Source organism: Schistocerca americana, chromosome 7 (assembly GCF_021461395.2).
Source record: "Schistocerca americana isolate TAMUIC-IGC-003095 chromosome 7, iqSchAmer2.1, whole genome shotgun sequence".
Taxonomy (NCBI): Eukaryota; Metazoa; Arthropoda; class Insecta; order Orthoptera; family Acrididae; genus Schistocerca; species Schistocerca americana.
Window position 1 is genome coordinate 499,967,578 of NC_060125.1, and position 19,848 is coordinate 499,987,425.

At 45.1% G+C, this 19,848-nt stretch overlaps 1 protein-coding gene across 1 annotated transcript in view; it reads right to left on the reverse strand.

The window, feature by feature from the left end:
* LOC124623176 overlaps positions 1–19,848 on the reverse strand; it is a 360,877-nt gene that overhangs the window by 239,952 nt on the left and 101,077 nt on the right. The gene's annotated exons all lie outside the window — the stretch shown is intronic.

Below are 19,848 nucleotides of genomic sequence, written 5' to 3' on the forward strand. Positions count from 1 at the left end.
CATTAACTATTCATGATATCTAACTAACCTAAGGACATCACACACATCTATGCCCAAGGCAGGACTCGAACTTGCGACCGTAGCGGTCGCGCGGTTCCAGACTGTAGCGCCTAGAACCGCTCGTCCACCCCGGCCGGCAACCTTATGCGTCAATGCTCACAGCGATTTCGCCTAGTTGGAATACCGATTCCGGACTGTACGGCCTTCGAACAGAAACTTTCTGATCTCCACCTATATTTCGCTCTCGTAAGTAGCATACTGAAACAAAGGCCGGCCGGTGTGGCCGTGAGGTTCTAGGCGCTTCAGTCTGGAACCCCGTGACCGCTACGGTCAGAGGTTCGAATCCTGCCTGGGGCATGGATGTGTGTGATGCCCTTAGGTTAGTTAGGTTTAAGTAGTTCTAAGTTCTAGGGGACTGATGACCTTAGATGTTATGTCCCATAGTGCTCAGAGCCATTTGAACCATTTTTGAAACAAAGCTGTTTTTCCTGTGGTGACAGAGTGCAGAAATATGACACGCAATCTAATGACATGTCTAGGTCTTTGAAACTGCCGTCGTCAATACTACTTTTCCATGTCGAAATTAAAGGGTTCGTCACTGGAACTGCGGGCTACACAGAAAGGATTAGTTGCGATAGATTAAAACTAGTGTCATCACGAAGGGAAATGTACCGCTTGTTGCATGTAGGCGCTATTGAATCGGGCCATTAAGACATCTTCGTGTAAGAACAAAAATAATGGTTCAAATGGGTCTACGCACTATGGGACTTAACATCTGAGATCATCAGTCCCCTACTTAAACCTAACTAACCTAAGGACATCACACATATCCATGCCCGAGGCAGGATTCGAACCTGCGACCATAGCAGTCGCACGGTTCCAGACTGAAGTGGCTAGAATCGCTCGGTCACCGCGGCTGGCTCGTGGAAGAACACTGGCCGTGAATGCACGACCAGCGCGCAGTTGCAACTTGTCGCAAAGGATCGACACGGTATATGGCTCGGTAAAAACAAAGGATATTAAACTCATTTTAGAGCAAAACTGGTACGAGAAAAGAAATACACGTTTTCAGTCAATTCTCCAGTACTGTCTTATAAATGAGTGTGCTACATGGACAATCCGAAGTCACGCATCTGTACCTATACGTGTTCAGCACGTCTGTTGCGCAGCCTTTGCATTGCTGCTTTGCAAATAACGCACGTCATACGCACAATAGAACGAGCTTCCTCGTCTCGTCTTTATAGCATTACAAGAAGAAAAAGTGTGACTTCACGCGAGTTTCTCGCAGCTTCAGTCACATGAATACCGCTCTGATTCGTGCCGCACTTGTGACAATGTAAGTGACATCGGTCAAAATGTTGACAGCCTCCTCAAGTAGACAAACACACGACTCTTTCGAGATTCGAAAGGTGAGGCTGCGACGCAGGTCGGCGCCGCCAAAGGCCACAGTGTGGGTGAGCGCATGACTTCTACTTTCACTTGGATTTCCTCATATCGGCAGGGCTTATTTACATGTGTGTAAGAGCCACAGGCATCACTTCATGTTTAACTAGTTTCTCAGCCGTCCTTTCGAAGTGAAGTAGACTCTGTTCTAGTTGACCTGCATACGGAAAAATCCATGACAACCACGTTAACGGCCGAGCATCTATATGTCACTGAGATGCATACTGCTCAAAATATCTGCTCGTAAATATTATTTACGTTCATTTGCCCCGCCTGCAACGGTGAAACAGCAAAATCTGAAACGTTTCATACGCACGTAGATGTCGCACTTAGTTGCGAGTGGTGTAACGTGGTGATAAGGGAACGATTTGGAAGTGAGAGTCCCCAGCACGGAGTCCATCACAACGTAATAGGTCCGGTGCGGCCTGTTGCAGCTACGTCATCTCGCGTGACCACGCGTGGGAACACTCTTACTGGAGGATCGTAAATTCTTGTAGCCTTATTCTCTCGGCTCCCCGGGACGTTAATGGCTAGCACTTTCAACACAGCTTCTAAAAGAAATACTTTTACAAACGAAGATTTTTCGGTCACGTGTCTGTGTCGCAGTTTTTCCTTATGTGTGAGGAAAACTGATTCTGATACACGCTATATGTGAACTGTTTCAGTTTACACACAGATATAGGGCAATATCCTTTCTTCCAGGAGTGCTAGTTCTGCAAGGTTCGCAGAAGAGCTCGTGTGAAGTTTGGAAGGTGGGAGACGAGGTACTAGCAGAACTGAAGCTGTGAGGAGGGGTCGTGAGTCGTGCTTGGGTAGCTCAATTGGTAGAGCACTTGCCCGCGAGAGGCAAAGGTCTGGAATTCGAGTCTCGGTCCAGCACACAGTTTTAATCTGCCAAGAAGTTTCAGATACAGGGTGTCTCACAAAGGAGTTTACATTGTTTGAACTTTGATAACTGAAAACGTTTTAATGACAACCTGATCCAATTGTGATTATGTGGTGCTCTCATGACAAATCTCTAGAAAAAAATGGAAAATCGGTGTTAGGCGTCATTGGACGGGAGGCCCTTGCAGGGAAGTTCCGGCCGCCTTGGTGCAGGTCTTATTACATTCGACCCACATTGGGCGACCTGAGCGCCAGATGAGGATGAAATGATGAAGGCAGCACCACACCCAGTCCTTGCGCGGAGAAAATCCCCGACCCCATCGTAAATCGAACCCGGGCCCGTAGGACGGCAATCCGTCACCCTGACCACTCAGCTATCGGGGGGGACTTCAGTTGCTATAAACTGCAGGTAAATAAGAAAATGGCTGAAAACTTGTCCTTGAAGAAAAGAAAGTGGGTTTTACAGTTGACTGGGTACAGGAAAACACGACAGATGTGCAGAGATGAAGGCGGGCAGAGTTTGGTACTGCCCCAGTGTCACGTGTAACAATAACGAAGCTATGCGACAGATTTGAGATGGAAGGAAATGTGCGTGATCTGAAGAATGGACAGCGTGGCAGGAAGATATCAGTAGCGGACGAAAGAGGAGTTAAGTCAGTGGCACAGGCCTTCACAAGATCTCCAAAAAAGTCTACACGGCAAGCTGTGAATGAATCAGGTGTAAGTAAATCAAGTGTGTGCCGCATTTTAAAATAAGTAGAGTGGAAATCCTACATTCCTAGGTTGCTTCACGCGATCGATGACGACGATCCGGATGGGCGACTCGAATTTTGTGAATTGATTTGCGATACTGAATAGTCGGCTGATGTCACTGTTTGACCTAATGCGTTTAAGTTGAATGGAACCATCAGTAGCCATAACTATGTACAATGGGCTAGAGATAATCCCCTTGTTGCAGAAGAACGAGCTGTCAATCTTCGTGGCAGAGTGGTTCTAGGCGCTTCAGTCTGGAACTGCGCGACCGCTATAGTCGCAGGTTCGAATCTTGCCTCGGGCATGGATGTGTGTGATGTCCTTAGGTTAGTAGTTCTAAGTTCTAGGGGACTGATGACCTCAGATGTTAAGTCCCATAGTGCTCAGAACCATCTGAACCATTTTTTGTTAATCTTCCTGGGTTATCAGCGTGGTGTGGCACGTTTATCAGAGGACTTCAGGGACAGTGACAGGTGTAAAGCACTCACCTTGTTGCAGGAACGAATTGTACCGGCTCTTCACCAAATGTACCGAGATGAAGACTGTTTTTTTCACCAAGATGATGCACCGTCACATTATCACCGTGATGTGCGAAAATCCTTGGATGAAACGTTTACTTAAGAGGTGGATGGGCCAAAGAGGTAGTACTGAGATTCCACACAGATGTACAGATATAATACCACGTACGGTGGATAACACGGGGGAGGCGATTGTGACTACTTGTGAATCCATTCCAATGGCAACCGTAACACAGAGCCGCTGTGTAGCTGCAGATGGAAGGCATTTTGATCATCTTCACCATTGAAACATCATCAGTAATGTCGTGACCATCTATGTGACTTTGGAATTCCTATTCTTTGTATTTTTGTTCAAGTTACTGAAGTTCAAACAGTGTAAACCCGTTCGTAGGACACACTGTATGCTTTCTACGTGTATAATTCTTTCAACTGGCGCCTCGCTAATCAGCGTAGAATGCTTTTGACTATCTCAATACTGATTTCATTGCTCGACAGCGTTCTTTCTTGGTTTCCCAGTGCAACTAATGCTACACTACTTTCCTGGCATCCAGCCAGATCATATGAGTAGGATCGTGAGGTGAAAGTTCGCTCGAGTTCAGGCAGTGCATAATTTCATATCAGTGTTTACGAGTTGATGAAGGCGGCTATGCCAATCATCTGCGCAACAAAAGGGTGTTTGCATCGCTTAGGCATATTTGTAAATTTCTCTATTAATATTTATATGACTTAGACACATATTACTCACTTAGTGGCATCAATAACAACTATTTGAGACCGGTTTCACGCGTAACAAGCTGAAGGCAGACGTTCACAACCTGACGAAAACACTAGAACAGGTGCAAAATGTGAGGTGTCGAATTGTGCAATGAGTGAGATGATTTAAGTACGTCAAATGTGATCTATCTCTTTGTCAGATAGTACTGGGTACAGAAGAAGGGGTCAAAATATGTATGCAATAGGAAGAAACAAAGCCGATGAAGCAAATACTGCAACAGTTCGATGAAGCAAATACTGCAACAGTCCTTTCGTGAAAGTGGCCAAAACAGAAGAATACATTGCTTATTAAATCACATACTGAGAAAATCTGCAAAATGCAAGAAAGAGAATATGTACCATCCTCATCGCGACTCTGTACTTCCCTGACAGCTCTAAGCGCTCGATGCCTTTTGTGTCTCAAGGCGATTTATCCAGACGTGAACGTACTGATATCGACCACAGCGGTGTCATTTTCTTTCTCCTTTTCTTAATGTACCCAAGACGTCTCTTTTTTACATTGCTTTTCCACGTAGTATGTCCAAATATCAGTTTGATAATGAAGGGAAGAATTCGGGAGGGGGGAAGGGGGGGGGGCGGAGGGCGGTGAACGTTGTATAGATAGATCAAGGCTTGCCCAACAACAATAACAACAACAACTTGAATAGTTAGTTGTGGTGGCGTAAAGTTACTAATCATTATATTGTCCGCCATTCTAATGGGTAATCCGACATCTTTTCTTCCGCGATCATGGAATGGGGACACTTGACACTGTCGACTATCATACGTCAGATGGGGATGTTAAACTAATTGGGTGAGTAGAAGTAGCCTGAAATCTGTTACAGTGTTTCCCCCTCTCCCTTTTTTCTCACTGTCGCAACAGAGGCACGAAATTCTACATTGGTAGTCGCACTATGGCGTCACTGATTGGGTAGCAGGCAACAGGTGGTTCGCGTTTAGAAACAAGGAAGAATTTCTTAATTTTTTAAAAGACATCATAGTCGCCAATGACTCTAAAACTTATTTATTTGCAGCCTAATGGCCATTATCTACTGGCATACTGCAAACGATTGCTTTGGCACATCTCAAATCTAAGAATCATCTGGCATGTATACACACCATCGTCGTATTTTTATGTTGAGGCTTTTGAAATACCTCAACATTAAACGATTGCGAGAATGGCGTATAGATTTATACTGTTACCGATGTTGACATTTTTAACGTAAATCCCACCAAATCACTATTCCTGTACACTGTTTACATGACAATTGAGGCAGTTGGCAGTCACATGATTTCCTTTCAGGAACCTCCGCCGCCTTTCAGTTTTACTACCCTCTACTCCTTTTCCTTCTTCTTCCTCTTCTCCTTCGTCTTCTTTTTACCTCACCTACTTCCACCTCCCTCTTCCCTTTTCCTTTTTGTCGTTCGTTGTCATTCTCGACTGTCACAAACCATACGCTAGTTTCGCCTCTGCATGGAACATCCTCCACATAAAGAAAACTTTTCCTGCAAGATAGAAAGTAGAAAATTGAAAAAATCTTTAGAGTGATCTAATAGTGGCCTTGGACCGAAACTTGCTGTGGAAACAAATACGGTGGCTGGTTCCAGGTCGCTTCTTCACTGAGACTTGACTGTCGATTCACACATTTCGGAACGGAACGTCAAAACTTTTCACAACGTATTCCCACCGCCGGCATCCAAGCAGACTGTCAATGTAAAGGAGCGGGACGTGAACATCAAATATTCTCGGGAAGAAAGTTGTGGATATTTACGTTGATGGATTCTGTGCTTTTGTGTCTCCTTAATGTTTATTTTATTTTCGTGGAACATTGTTAAGGTTTCACACGGACTTCCATATTTTTCCTGTGAGCGTTCTTTCCCCTAATGACGCCAGATATCTGAAAGCTCAAAAATAATTTACTTTTTACAAAAACTGGGCAAAGCAATAGCCTAAATTGTGCATAAATACCATGAGTTTGTGAAACAATTTCCATTAAATGACATCGTTTTAGTAGTGAGAAAATCATCTCTGCTGAAGAGGAAATACACTGTTGTTTTTGATACTGCTTTGTACTTAGAATAAAAACACACAATGGATTAGGTGGAAAAGCTCTACATACCGAATTCTAAATATTGTTTTCTAGATTTGGGGTCAGGGAGTCGGTTGCAGGGGGCAAGAGGACCCAGAATCATTTGTCGTGAAATCTCAAAACTATTTCGCCGTTCACCGCGTAACTAATAGTTATCTCCTCATTGCCAGACGAAGTGGCCATGCGGTTAAAGGCGCTGCAGTCTGGAACCGCAAGACCGCTACGGTCGCAGGTTCGAATCCTGCCTCGGGCATGGATGTTTGTGATGTCCTTAGGTTAGTTAGGTTTAACTAGTTCTAAGTTCTAGGGGACTAATGACCTCAGCAGTTGAGTCCCATAGTGCTCAGAGCCATTTGAACCATTTTTTATCTCCTCATTACCTACGCAATACTCATGCTCCATCTGGTTCAGATCCTGGATATTCTGTTATGTGTTTTTATGTATATATTTTCTCCACGTTCTGAAATGTTTGGACGACACTTTTCTTATTCTTTCATTATTCTAACTTTGTAAAGATTGGTCTGTGGAAAACCGAGCATACTTATACAACCATATGTATTTGGATTCGAGCAGCTGAAAGGTGTGTTCCAGATTGCCACAACTTTAGTGTTGTAGAGCGGTCTTTAACATCACTCAATGAATGATAACGACAAAATGTAGAAATTGAAGCAGCAATAAATATTTTTAACAGCCTTATAGGCTACGTTCAGTAATTACATTAAGGCTTTTTTCAATCCAGCCCTCGGCAGAATTCTGTCTTCATTTAGATTTTGTCAAGCACATCGACTATGAATAATGATTTGGCCATTAATAAACATTATCAATGTTAAATCCTTTATTTTGAAACTATATTCCGGAATTTTGTCGAAGAACATAAAAAAAACCACTCCGTCTACAGGCCACAAGTGGCCCATCGGGACCATCTGACCGCCGCGTCATCCTCAGAGGAGGATGCGAATAGGAGGGGCGTGGGGTCAGCACACCGCTCTCCCGGTCGTTATGATGGTATTCTTGACCGAAGCCGCTACTATTCGGTCGAGTAGCTCCTCAATTGGCATCACGAGGCTGAGTGCAGCCCGAAAAAATGGCAACAGCGCATGGCGGCCTGGATGGTCACCCATCCAAGTGCCGACCACGCCCGACAGCGCTTAATAGCGGTGATCGCACGAGGACCGGTGTAGCCACTGCGGCAAGGTCGTTGCCTTTGTCGAAGAACATGCAGAGGAAAAATACTAAGTCTTCATGGAACCTTTGCGAGATGTCACGAAAACAAGGTAAAGCACTCAGCAGCATGAAGACTAGTTTGAAGGCCTTCCAGCCAGCTATAGGTGGACCTACAATTTAGCTTACACCCCCAACTACGGAGTAACACGGTATTTTTCACACATCAATAAACATTTCTCGAAATGAAGGAAGTGATACCTGAATATCGCTCGTTTGTCTGGGACCCGTGCCACGTAGCATTGATAGAGGAAATAAAGAAGATCCAAAGAAGAGCAGGGCGTTTCGTTACCTTTTTATTTAGAAAGGGCGAAAGCGACGCGAGAAGCTCACTTGACTCCAGCAGCAGACGCTGCAAGAGAGGCGTCCTGTATCGCGGTGTGCTTCACTATCGAAGTTCCGAGAGCGTACGTTTCTAAAAGACGTTTATCTGGTAATAAATATGAAACCAGTAGCATTTTTGCGATTTATTCAACCATGAACATGTTTTCGAACCACTGCAGGCTCATCTTCAGACGGAGGTATTACAGAAACATTATCTTGTGAACAAAGTGTAGCTAGATTCAGTGCTGGTGCTGCTGGTGGAAATGACGAAAATTTAGTAATCGGTGACGAAACATTTACGAATACGAAAGTTTTTTATGTTTTAGGTACTTGCAGTGCACTGCCTTGTGGTATTCACATCAAATTCCTTCTTATAACGTGCATTATTAAGCTATGTACACGAATAAACACAGTATGTAGCTGCACTTGGCTTTACACTGGCTCACAGGGTGCAAACATTCGATGTTTTTACAAATAATATGGATATGACAGATACTGCACTTTACTACATAATAGTCTTTGGCAAGAGATGCTTTGTATTATGATACAAACATTACTAGTACAGATTTTACATTTCAGCAAATGTTGCTAGCTGCATACAAAAGGTAAACAGCCAAGAGGTGAATATTCAACATATAATTAAAAACTTTTTGTAAGTTACAGAATACCATAGTCGCTACACGCCAAGAAGAACAAGATTTATGCAGGAAGATGAATTATTGTCATTTTGTTGTTTTGGTGCCAGGATATCCTGGAAATTCTGGAAGAAAAGGTGTTGTGTTGACTCAGTATGTTCATTCAGGATTTTTTAGGGTGGTTTTAGTTTGTAGATGAAAATTACTAATTGTTCAAGGAGGTCCATCTGTAGTCCTTTCTGAGCAATGTGTAGCATAGAAAGACTGTCATTGATATCATCAACAGAGTGTTCATAATGAGCAACATGTGATGCAAAACTGGACTTATTTATGTTTTTAAGTCGAAGGGCATCCATATGTTCTTTGTAGCGGGTTGCAAAATTGCTCCCTGTTTGGCCTATATAGAAGGAAGAACAGAAGCATATGAGTTTATATACGCCAGAATTTTTATGTCAAGCTCCAGTGGATTTATTATTGTGTACATTTTCATTTTGTAGTTACAGTCAGTGTGGAAGGATATTTTTATGTGGTGTGGTCTGAAAAGATTTGCAAGTTTATATGACACTTTGCCAAGGAACGGAAGACAGACAAATTTTGGCATTTCTTTCTTAGTTTCTAATGCTGATAGTAGTTCCTTGAGTTTAATTTGGATTTTTTCAACTACAGTGTTTATCACAGAGGCATTATAAGCATTATTTTGGGCTATAGATTTAAGTATGTTTCTTTCTTTACACGCATCTTTCACTGATAAGGCGCGGAGCATACGGTTTACAGATGACCTGAAGAAAACAGTTTTAAGTTGGTTCGCGTGGCATGAGGTACTGTTAATTGTAACATCACTTGTAGTGGGTTTAGCACTTTTATTTTCACAAGTCTGTATTGATCACATAGATTTCTTTACACTTTATGACCGGTTTTGGCTTATCGCCATCTTCAGATCTGTTGTAAATATAAATATTTATGACCGGTTTCGGCTTATCGCCGAACCAGTCATAAAGTGTAAAGAAATCTATGTGATCAAGACGGACTTGTGAAAATAAAAGTGATAAAAATAAAATGATTGCAGACTAATATGCAGACTTCATGTCTTCAATTGATAAGGTAGTGGATTTTCTGTATGGTCCACAACATAATATTCCTGTAACACCTCCATCTGAAAATGAACCTGCAGTGGCTGGAAAACATGTTCATGGTTGAATAAATCGTAAAAAAACGACTGGTTGCATATTTATTACCAGATAAACGCCAATTTAAATCACAGTCGCAGTTCGTCATCCAGAATGGATATACCAAAATTTCTTAGAGACTCTTACGTATATCTCGCTAAAAGACCGTGAATGTAAAATTAGAGAGATTCGAGCACACACGGAGGCTTCCAGCGATCTATTCTCGACGGGAACTGGAAAAACGGGGAAGTGAAACATGTACACAGAGCACCAGCCGTCACACACCACAAGATATATGTAGATATAAACAAGTGTCAGATAAAAATCCTGCGGCTAAGTGGCGACCTAACCCGAAGAATTATGATCCATAGTAGTTTTCAACTTTACTATTATGCTACCGAGGATAACAATATGAGAACGACTTACAAGGAGAGTTCCCCAAAGGTAAGGCAGATTTTTGAAACCATCTGTACGGTAATGTAGGTCAGGGTGCCACGTATCTCACCGCCGCAACCGTTCATCTTGGTGGACCTTGGTTTGGTTGTAATCGTCGAAATTTGTTAATTTTTCGTGACATTCTAGAGCCTTAAAATTAATAACATTAGGTATATCGACCTTGTGATGTTCTCGGTAACATACGAACCTGACGAGTAAAAGGTTGTAAGTTCGAATCTCGACAGGTATTTAAAAAAAATTATATTTTTAAATATTTATCGCAATGACATTGACTATTTAATTCAATTACTTAGTTTAAAGGTGATTTTTTTTAACTTTCTAATCCTTTGTCACGTTATTTTAATCATCGTATCAACTTTTTCATTTTCTCTTACTTTTTCCTATCTTTTTTCGTTTGGAATCTTTATGCATTTAATTTTAATCATTTTCATTTATCGATCATGATGTTTAAAGCATTGAAAATGCCGATCTGTCGTTTAAAAGAACAAAATATGAAATAATCTTTTTATATTGGCTGTGCAATGGTGTCAAAAGTGTGTTATTCGTTACGTATAAGACGAAAAATTTTTTGAATGGTAATCCTGATACCAATATTTAAAACTATACACTATGGACTAATAACGCAAATGATGGAATTACAATTAAAACGATAAAAAATGGTTCAAGTGGCTCTGAGAACTATGGGACTCAACTGCTGTGGTTATCAGTCCCCTAGAACTTAGAACTACTTAAACCTAACTAACCTAAGGACATCACACACATCCATGCCCAAGGCAGGATTCGAACCTGCGACCGTAGCGGTCGCGCGGTTCGAGACTGTAGCGCGTAGAACCGCTTGGCCACTCCGGCCGGCTTAAAACGATATTGAAGCGAAATGACGAATAGAAATTATAAATGTATTAACATGGACAAAAATACAAGATGATGAAACGCAGTAAATTAAATCAAAAGTTAATACAAAAAGTAATTAAAATGACGTGTATAAAGATTCTAAATGAAAAAGGATGAGAATAAAAAATAATGCGCAAATGGAAAAGTTAAAACGAACGTTAAAATTACGTGTCAAAAAATATGTTTAAAGCAATTAATTGAATTAAGTAACGATCAGAGTCATTTCGACAGAGATTTAAAAAAAAAAAAAAGAAATTGAAGCACCTGACGAGAATCGAACCCACAACAATCTGTACGTCAGGCCATACACTCTTACCTGTAGAACATTCATGCAAAACTACGATTTTTTTTTTTTTTCGTGTATTACTCGCACAGGGTGACCACCAGGTTGAATGGCTGCGGTGTGATATACCCGGGACCCGAAACTGCGTCATCGTATAGATGGTTTCAAAAACTCAGTTCCTGCGCACCTCTCCTTGCTACAAGGCAGAAAAGCACAAAACGCAGCCGCGCGGGATTAGCCGAGCGGTCTTAGGAGCTGTAGTCATGCACTGTGCGGCTGGTCCCGGCGGATGTTCGAGTCCTCCCTCGGGCATGAGTGTGTGTGTGTGTGTGTGTCCTTAGGATAATTCAGAGTAAGTAGTGTATGACCTTAGGGACTGATGACCTTAGCAGTTAAGTCCCATAAGATTTCACACACATTTGAACACAAAACACAGGGACCGATGACCGAGCAGTTATGTCCCTTCCCCCCCTCCCTCCCCCCTTTTAAACCAACCAACCACAAAACGCACAACTATAGCGCGAGTGAGGCGGCGAGATTTCTTCCGATGTTAGCAGACCATGTCACCGTTCCTTCCACGAGCATCAACATTGACACTTGACGAGTGAAGAAACCTTCGCGAGAGACCACGTTCTGTTCCGTTCCGTTGACGATGTGTGTCAATTCCGCCATTTAAAATGCGCCGTGGTTTATTTTAGCGTTCCGTCCCGTTTAGTACACTGCGAATGGAATCGGTCAGTAACAGGACGAGCCCGCAGTCGAGCTAAGCGGACGACCGCAGCGCGTACGGAGCACATACCCAGAAGCGGCGGCAGGCGGAGACGGCGGGCTGACAGCAGCGGCAGCGGGGCCGTCGACGTTCGCGTCTCGAGGGCGGGGCCGGCGCGCCCGCCAGGGGTTTCTTGACGACGACGGCGGCGGCCGCCATCCGGCCTCCAGAGAACACCAGCGCGCCGCGTGCGTGGCCACGCTGCACCCGTCACCGCTCGCGCTGCACTGGACTGGAGCCGGCCGGAAGAGGGCCGCGCCGGCGGATTGGCCGGACAGGCTCACTTGCCGGAAGTGCGGTCGTGCGGCTGCTGCTGCTGCTGCCGCTGTCGCAAACGGACCCGCCTGGCGCCGCAATCGCTGGCTCGTCTGACGTTACCTCCTCTTATCTCCGCACCACTTGGAGAACCTGACGTGACCAGTTTGCGCACTCACACGGCTCCGTCTTGTTCCGATGTCACACGTTTGTTTCTACGTCATAAGTTGCGTCCACAGGGGAATGGACTCTGTGACTGCAAAAGCAGCAGCAGTACGAAAAACACATATAACCACTAGCTGTACAACCACTGTGCGTCGATCACTGTCACACACTCTCACTTAGAACGAAACTGAATTTCCAGAGCTGCACTTTGCACTCGCGTCCGTAACAGGCACACCAGTTAGCACTGAGACAAGCGTCAAGTAACCAATTTCAGCTCTTCCGTATTACATTAAAAAAAACTAAAATCTCGGTTCAAGGCATCATTACTGATAGCCTGACCGTCATTTCTCTCTGCTGATTCAGTACCTACCACATTTTTTGCCGCTTCGTATCTGCACCACCGCTCCGGGTTTTCAACCTTCACTTGTGAATCGAGATATCTTCACTCGATGATTTTGCACCGCACAACTCTACTCGCAGCGTAATAACCAAACATCAGTGGGGAAACATTAACCTCCCTGCGACAGCTATGACACTCCTTCACTCGTCAGTTTTGCACGGAACAGCGCAGTAACCAAACGTCAGCGAGGAAGCGGAAAAGTTCGCGCAACAGCTACGACACTGTACCAACGCAATCTCTGTGAAACCCCGACTAATAGCCGTGCGGGCGCCCATTTACAGCGCAATTACGAAGGCAGGACTTCGGTAATCGCTGGGTTCGTTTCCTCTCGAAAATCCATTTAAATGCCCTGCATAGCTCGCCCCGCGAAACCGATTACGAGTTTAACATGTACAGCTCTAAATAAAGCGCACTCTCGAGCACTGATCTCCTAGCCACATGACGGGTGCAGCGTTAATGAGCGAGCGCAGGATCTCTGGAAACGGGATTAAATGCTCCGCTTCGTCCGAATTGCTTGTGGCTTCTAACGATGACGAAAGAGCACAATTTTTTTTTCTTTTGAAGTAAAGTAGTGAGTATGTCAGTACTGCAGAGGAAGAAAAGAGGAACAGCACAAAAATATAGCTGGAAGAGACGGGCCGAGCCGACACTTTGAAGTCGCCGCAGATTTAGAGCTCATTTCTCGAACGAGCGTCGGATCAAAGTTCGTCGAAGTCGGCGCCGGCTGGAAGCATAGCAGATGACGCACGAAGGAACAGCTGTTTCTGATCACACACACATTCGGCCTCTGACTGCTATGCTTTACAGCGGAGAGCTTCAGCTGGAACAGGTTGCCAGTAACGTATGCTGGGCGATCAGCCGGCAAACGCAGAGGGTTGCGCACAAGGGGTGACGAGCCACCCTTAAACACTGAATGCTGCCTTCTTAACTACGCAACCCCTCGTAGAGGATGGAGAAAGCCGGTAGTGTGGCGGTCGCCGTTCACTTGTCACAGCCCGCCGAACGAGTGACAATCGCGCTGCTGCGGTTGCAGGTAGTGTTTCGCGGCGACGCCGTAAGAGGCGCTGGCGGAGCGGAGACGCGAAGCGACGCGATCGCGGAGTAGCGCGGAGCGGTCGCACCTCTGAGCGTGAGGCGGGCCCGGCGGTGACTGAGTGGCCACGGCGAGCCGGTGAGCTCAGCAGAAACCAGTCAGCCGCGGCCCACACGTAACGGGACCCCTCCACCGCTCTGGGGAGACGCCCCACCAGCCACGGCCGGGCCCGGCCCAGCCCAGCCGGCAAAGTGCACAGCTGCCTGCACACACGCCGGCCGCAATGCGTCTAGCCCCACAGTGGTCTCTAGCACCTTCTCCTGTCTCTTACCAAAGTGTCCAGTGTTTGCAGATGCCTGTAATTTACTGTCGTTGTTGTTATTGTCGTCTTCAGTCCTAAGGAATATTTGACGCGGCTCTCACGCTATTGTTGCACCCACGTTCATCTCTACCTAACACTCACAATCTACATCCACTTGAAGCTGCTTACTGCAGTCAAATCTGATTCTACTTTTACAATTTTTTATCAAGTAGACTCCGCTCTGTTAACGAAATAAACTATTCCTTGATACCTCAGGATGTCGTACCAAACTTTTTTATGGGTTCCTTACCTCAATTGGTAAAAACGTAATCCTCACAGGATTTAATGCCTAGACCACAGTTTCTTTCTCTTATAGAATTAAAGCACGATAACTACACTACTGGCCATTAAAATTGCTACACCGAGAAGAAATGTAGGTGATAAATGGGTATTCATTGGACAAATATATTATACTAGAACTGACATCTGATTACATTTTCACGCAATTTGGGTGCATAGATGCTGAGAAATCAGTACCCAGAACAACCACCTCTGGCCGTAATAACGGCCTTGATACGCCTGGGCATTGAGTCAAACAGAGCTTGGATAGTGTGTACAGGTACAGCTGCCCATGCAGCTTCAACACGATATCACAGTTCATGAAGAGTAGTGACTGGCGTATTGTGACGAGCCAGTTGCTCGGCCACCATTGACCAGACGTTTTCAATTGGTGAGAGATCTGGAGAATGTGCTGGCCAGGGCAGTAGTCGAACATTTTCTGTATCCAGAAAGGCCCGTACAGGACCTGCAACATGCGGTCGTGCATTATCCTGCTGAAATTTATGGTTTCGGAGGGATCGAATGAAGGGTAGAGCCATGGGTCGTAACACATCTGAAATGTAACGTGCACTGTTCAAAGTAAAGTCAATGCGAACAAGAGGTGACTGAGACGTGTAACCAATGGCACCCCATACCATCACGCCGGGTGATACGCCAGTATGGCGATGACGAATATACGCTTCGAATGTGCGTTCACCACGATGTCGCCAAACACGGATGCGACCATCATGATGCTGTAAACAGAACTTCGATTCATCCGAAAAAATGACGTTTTGCCATTCGTGCACCCAGGTTCGTCGTTGAGTACACTATCGCAGGCGCTCCTGTCTGTGATGCAGCATCAAGGGTAACCGCAACCATGGTCTCCGAGCTGATAGTCCATGCTGCTGCAAACGTCGTCGAACTGTTCGTGCAGATGGTTGTTGTCTTGCAAACGTCGCCATTTGTTGACTCAGGGATCGAGACGTGGCTGCACGATCCGTTACAGCCATGCGGATAAGATGCCTGTCATCTCGACTGCTAGTGATACGAGACCGTTGGGATCCAGCACGGAGTTCCGTATTACCCTCCTGAACCCACCGATTCCATATTCTGCTAACAGTCATTGGATCTCGACCAACGCGAGCACCAATGTCGCGATACGATAAACCGCAATCGCGATAGGCTACAATCCGTCCTTTATCAAAGTCGGAAACGTGATGGTACGCATTTCTCCTCCTTACACGAGGCATCACAACAACGTTTCACCAGGCAACTCCGGTCAACTGCTGTTTGTGTATGAGAAATCGGCTGGAAACTTTCTTCATGTCAGCACGTTATAAGTGTCGCCACCTGCGCCAACCTTGTGTAATTGCTCTGAAAAGCTAATCATTTGCATATCACAGCATCTTCTTCCTGTCGGTTAAATTTCGCGTCTGTAGCACGTCATCTTCGTGGTGTAGCAATGTGAATGGCCAGTAGTGTAGCTTCGGATGCTTTCTACAGTCATCTTCAAGTCGTCCAAACAGTAAAAAAGCAGTGAATATGCAGTGAAAATGATCATCATTAGCTGCAGTCATGCAATTACATGCATTCGTGTAGAGGGCTAACAGGAGTATCACACTGTATAGTTACGAACTTCATCGTAGGCGAGACAGGTCGTGAACCATAATCTAACAAGATGACGGTAATAAAGAATGCGTTTGGCAAGTTGCATTAGTAAAAATTGAATCAAAGGCCATGCGAATACATGTAATTGCTTGGTTATAGCTATTGATGATCGTTTTTATTGCATATTCAGCAACTTTTTACGGGTGGAGCGATCTTATGCTGACTGTAGAAAGCAACCGAAGCTAGTTATCGTAGCTTAATTGTGTGAGGGAAAAAAATAAAAAATAAATTTGCAGTCTAAACGTTAAAAACTTTTTCAAACTAAAAGACATTTATTTAGTAAATTACATAATGTAACGGGCTTGCCGGCCGCGGTGGTCTAGCGGTTCTAGGCGCTCAGTCCGGAACCGCGCGACTGCTACGGTCGCAGGTTCGAATCCTGCCTCGGGCATGGATGTGTGTGATGTCCTTAGGTTAGTTAGGTTTAAGTAGTTCTAAGTTCTAGGGGACTGATGACCACAGATGTTAAGTCCCATAGTGCTCAGAGCCATTTTTTTTTTTTTTTTTTTTTTGTAACGTGCTTAATATACATGCGTGACCTTTCACGTCAACAGCTATTAGAACATAAAGGTAGTTTGTCTGTTCCATGCTATTTGCGTTCATAGACCTCTCTTGATTCAGCTTCATGGTTCAGTACCTCAAGTACCTGATTTTAAGAAACTATTTTAGCTTTAGGTTCTTTTTACACTATTCTGGTACATATCGGATAGTACAAGGGCGATGAAGGCGACTTCCTTTCACGCAATTACATTAAGCCTGTCATACTAATTTGACCCTTATTTGGAAAATAGAACTTAGAATTTAATACAGTAACTTTACACGCTTATCCAAGCATAGTCATCAAATACTATCACCGACCCCAAGTAACTGAAAAAATGTTTCAAATGGCTCTGAGCACTATGAGACTGTAGCACCTAGAACCGCTCGTCCACCCCGGCCGGCGGTTATTCATCCCCCATATTTTTAGCCTGCTTCTAGCTGATGGTATTCTGCTGTCCTGCGTGCATACGTTTTGACCATCCGTGGAATCTGCTATCCCACTTATATAGTTTCAGCCTATCCACTTTCCATAGTTCTATAAAATCGTCCTCGAGCTAGGACATTATACATACACACGCATTAACTTCCTGCGCCCTCGACTCGGTCATCGGATCGCTTTCGTAACACATTTTATGCCAATCACATGGAAGGAGACGATTTCGCAATTTGCGCATGCGCGTTCCTTTCTGACATTTTCACATCCTAGCTGCCGGCGCCACCTCAGTTTACCTGAGAGCCCGCGGCCCACCGAACGTTGGCTGGAGTGAGGAAGCACGCTTCTGACGTTTGAGCTAAGTACAGATGTTGACATGGTACACACGTACCGTTTATTTAACATTGAAAGCGAGTCTTTTACACTTTTGGGCGTTCTGTACTAATGTTGGACCATGCCTCTTTAGGCAGTTTGTAGTTTTAGTATGTTCCGAAGAAGGCGTGCTTATCCGCGCCGAAACCTAGGTCAACATCCGGTTTCTATTTGCAATCGAGGCGGATTCTTTATAATCATTAAATAATATGTAGCTGACAACGTCGATTTAGGTCATCGAAGCAGACTATATGCAAACGAACACTTAACATATCCCCAAAAGAGAAGCTAGTAAAATACTTTACCAAGCCCATCGTAGGTAAGTGCAACAGCCAAGAACTATGCTGATTGTGGTTTTCACTGGTGATTTTCCTCAGTTATAAAATTAGGAATATAGATTTCGACCGCAAGTAGTAATATAGAAAAAGAAACGCAATCAAAAGAATAATAAGCAGGAAACCGGAACGAATGAAAAAAAACTCTGTGGTCTTTGCTTTTATGCTTTCGCTACCGCCTTTGTACCGCATTGTGCACAGGGTCGGCAGGGTTAAGTACGGATTTGGCATGTTTAATTGTAAGGGGTGCCTGGATGCCCTTCCTGCCGCCACCCCATACCCCCCGGGATGACAATAGTGTACCACAGCTGTCTGCGTCTAGTGTAAATCGTGAATAGTGTGAATGTGTTTCAAACGTCTGCGAGTCGTGTAAGTGAGGCGGGACGTGGGGACCAGCCTTGGATTTACCTAGTAGGATGTGGAAAACCGCCTAAACACCACATCCAGGCTGGCCGGCACACCGGTCGCCGTCGTTAATCCGCCGGGCGGATTCCATCTGGGGCCGGCGCGCCTACGCGAGACCAGGAAGCATCACGTTAGCGCTCTCGGCTACCCTGGCGGGTGAAAAAACTCTGTGGTCGAACATAACAAAATTCCTAAATCCTGGCTGGTAAGGGCATCAATTTTCTAAACGGTGGCCAGGAATTAAGACAGTCTTGAAAAAAAAAAAAGTAAAATTAAAATTAAAAAAATAGACGCACAGACTCTGCGCTGGCGCCAGCGATACAAAATCTTGCGACGTGCAGGATGGTCCCTAATAGTTGCTGTAAGCAGCAGCCAGCACTGCCTTGCACGCGAGGCACCACTTTACTGCAGGACACTGGAACAAAACACGCGCAGTAGTTGGCCGCTGTTGCCGGTTGTCCGACACTCACAATCAGATATCTGGTAAGGCCATATCTACAGACGGCGTGACGCACACACAACAGCGAAGGACAGGTGCAACTCCGGCTGTGCCTCCTGGCGGTCGCAATGGGCCCGTATTTAGAGCCCTCGCCACGTCATGTGCCGTATAAGACGGCGGCGCAGACGCTGCCCTGCCTACTATGGACGCTTCTGGGACGTGCCAGCCGTGGGATGCCGCGGGACTTGTCCTCGTGAGAAACGCACCTCTCGCGGTGAAGCTGGTAAGGAATGTCGAGTCAATCATTGTCACGTTGGTACAATGCCTATCCGTTATCTTATTGTGATGCGAACGAGTACTGCCTCTACCAGAAATTACAGTGTTTCATCTCATCTGCTTCGCGCTGCTTCAGTCCTCAAATCTACATTACGCAAGCCACCTTAGGGCATATGCTGGAGGCATCCATGTGTGCCAATATCCCTCCCCCCCCCCCCTCCTCCCACCCCATTTCCCGTCCTAGTCTCGAACGGTCCGCGGCAAGAGCGATTCTCTCTAATCCTACCCTCAGGGTTATTTCACAAGATATACGCAGGAGGAAGTAATTTATCACTTGTCTCTCCTGAGAACGCACGCTCTTCGAATTGTAACTAAGACCACCAACATCTCCCGTGCATTCGCGAACGCCTAGCCTTTGGCTATGTACACTACTGGCCATTAAAATTGCTACACCAAGAAGAAATGCAGATGACAAACGGGTATTCATTGGAGAGATATATTCTACTAGAACTGACATGCGATTGATTACCTTTTCACGGCCGGCTGGAGTGGCCGAGCGGTTCTAGGCGCTACATTCCGGAACAGCGCTGCTGCTACGGTCGCAGGTTCGAATCCTGCCTCGGGCATGGATGTGTGTGATGTCCTTAGGTTAGTTAGTTTCAAGTAGTTCTAAGTTCTAGGGGACTGATGACCTTAGAAGTTAAGTCCCATAGTGCTC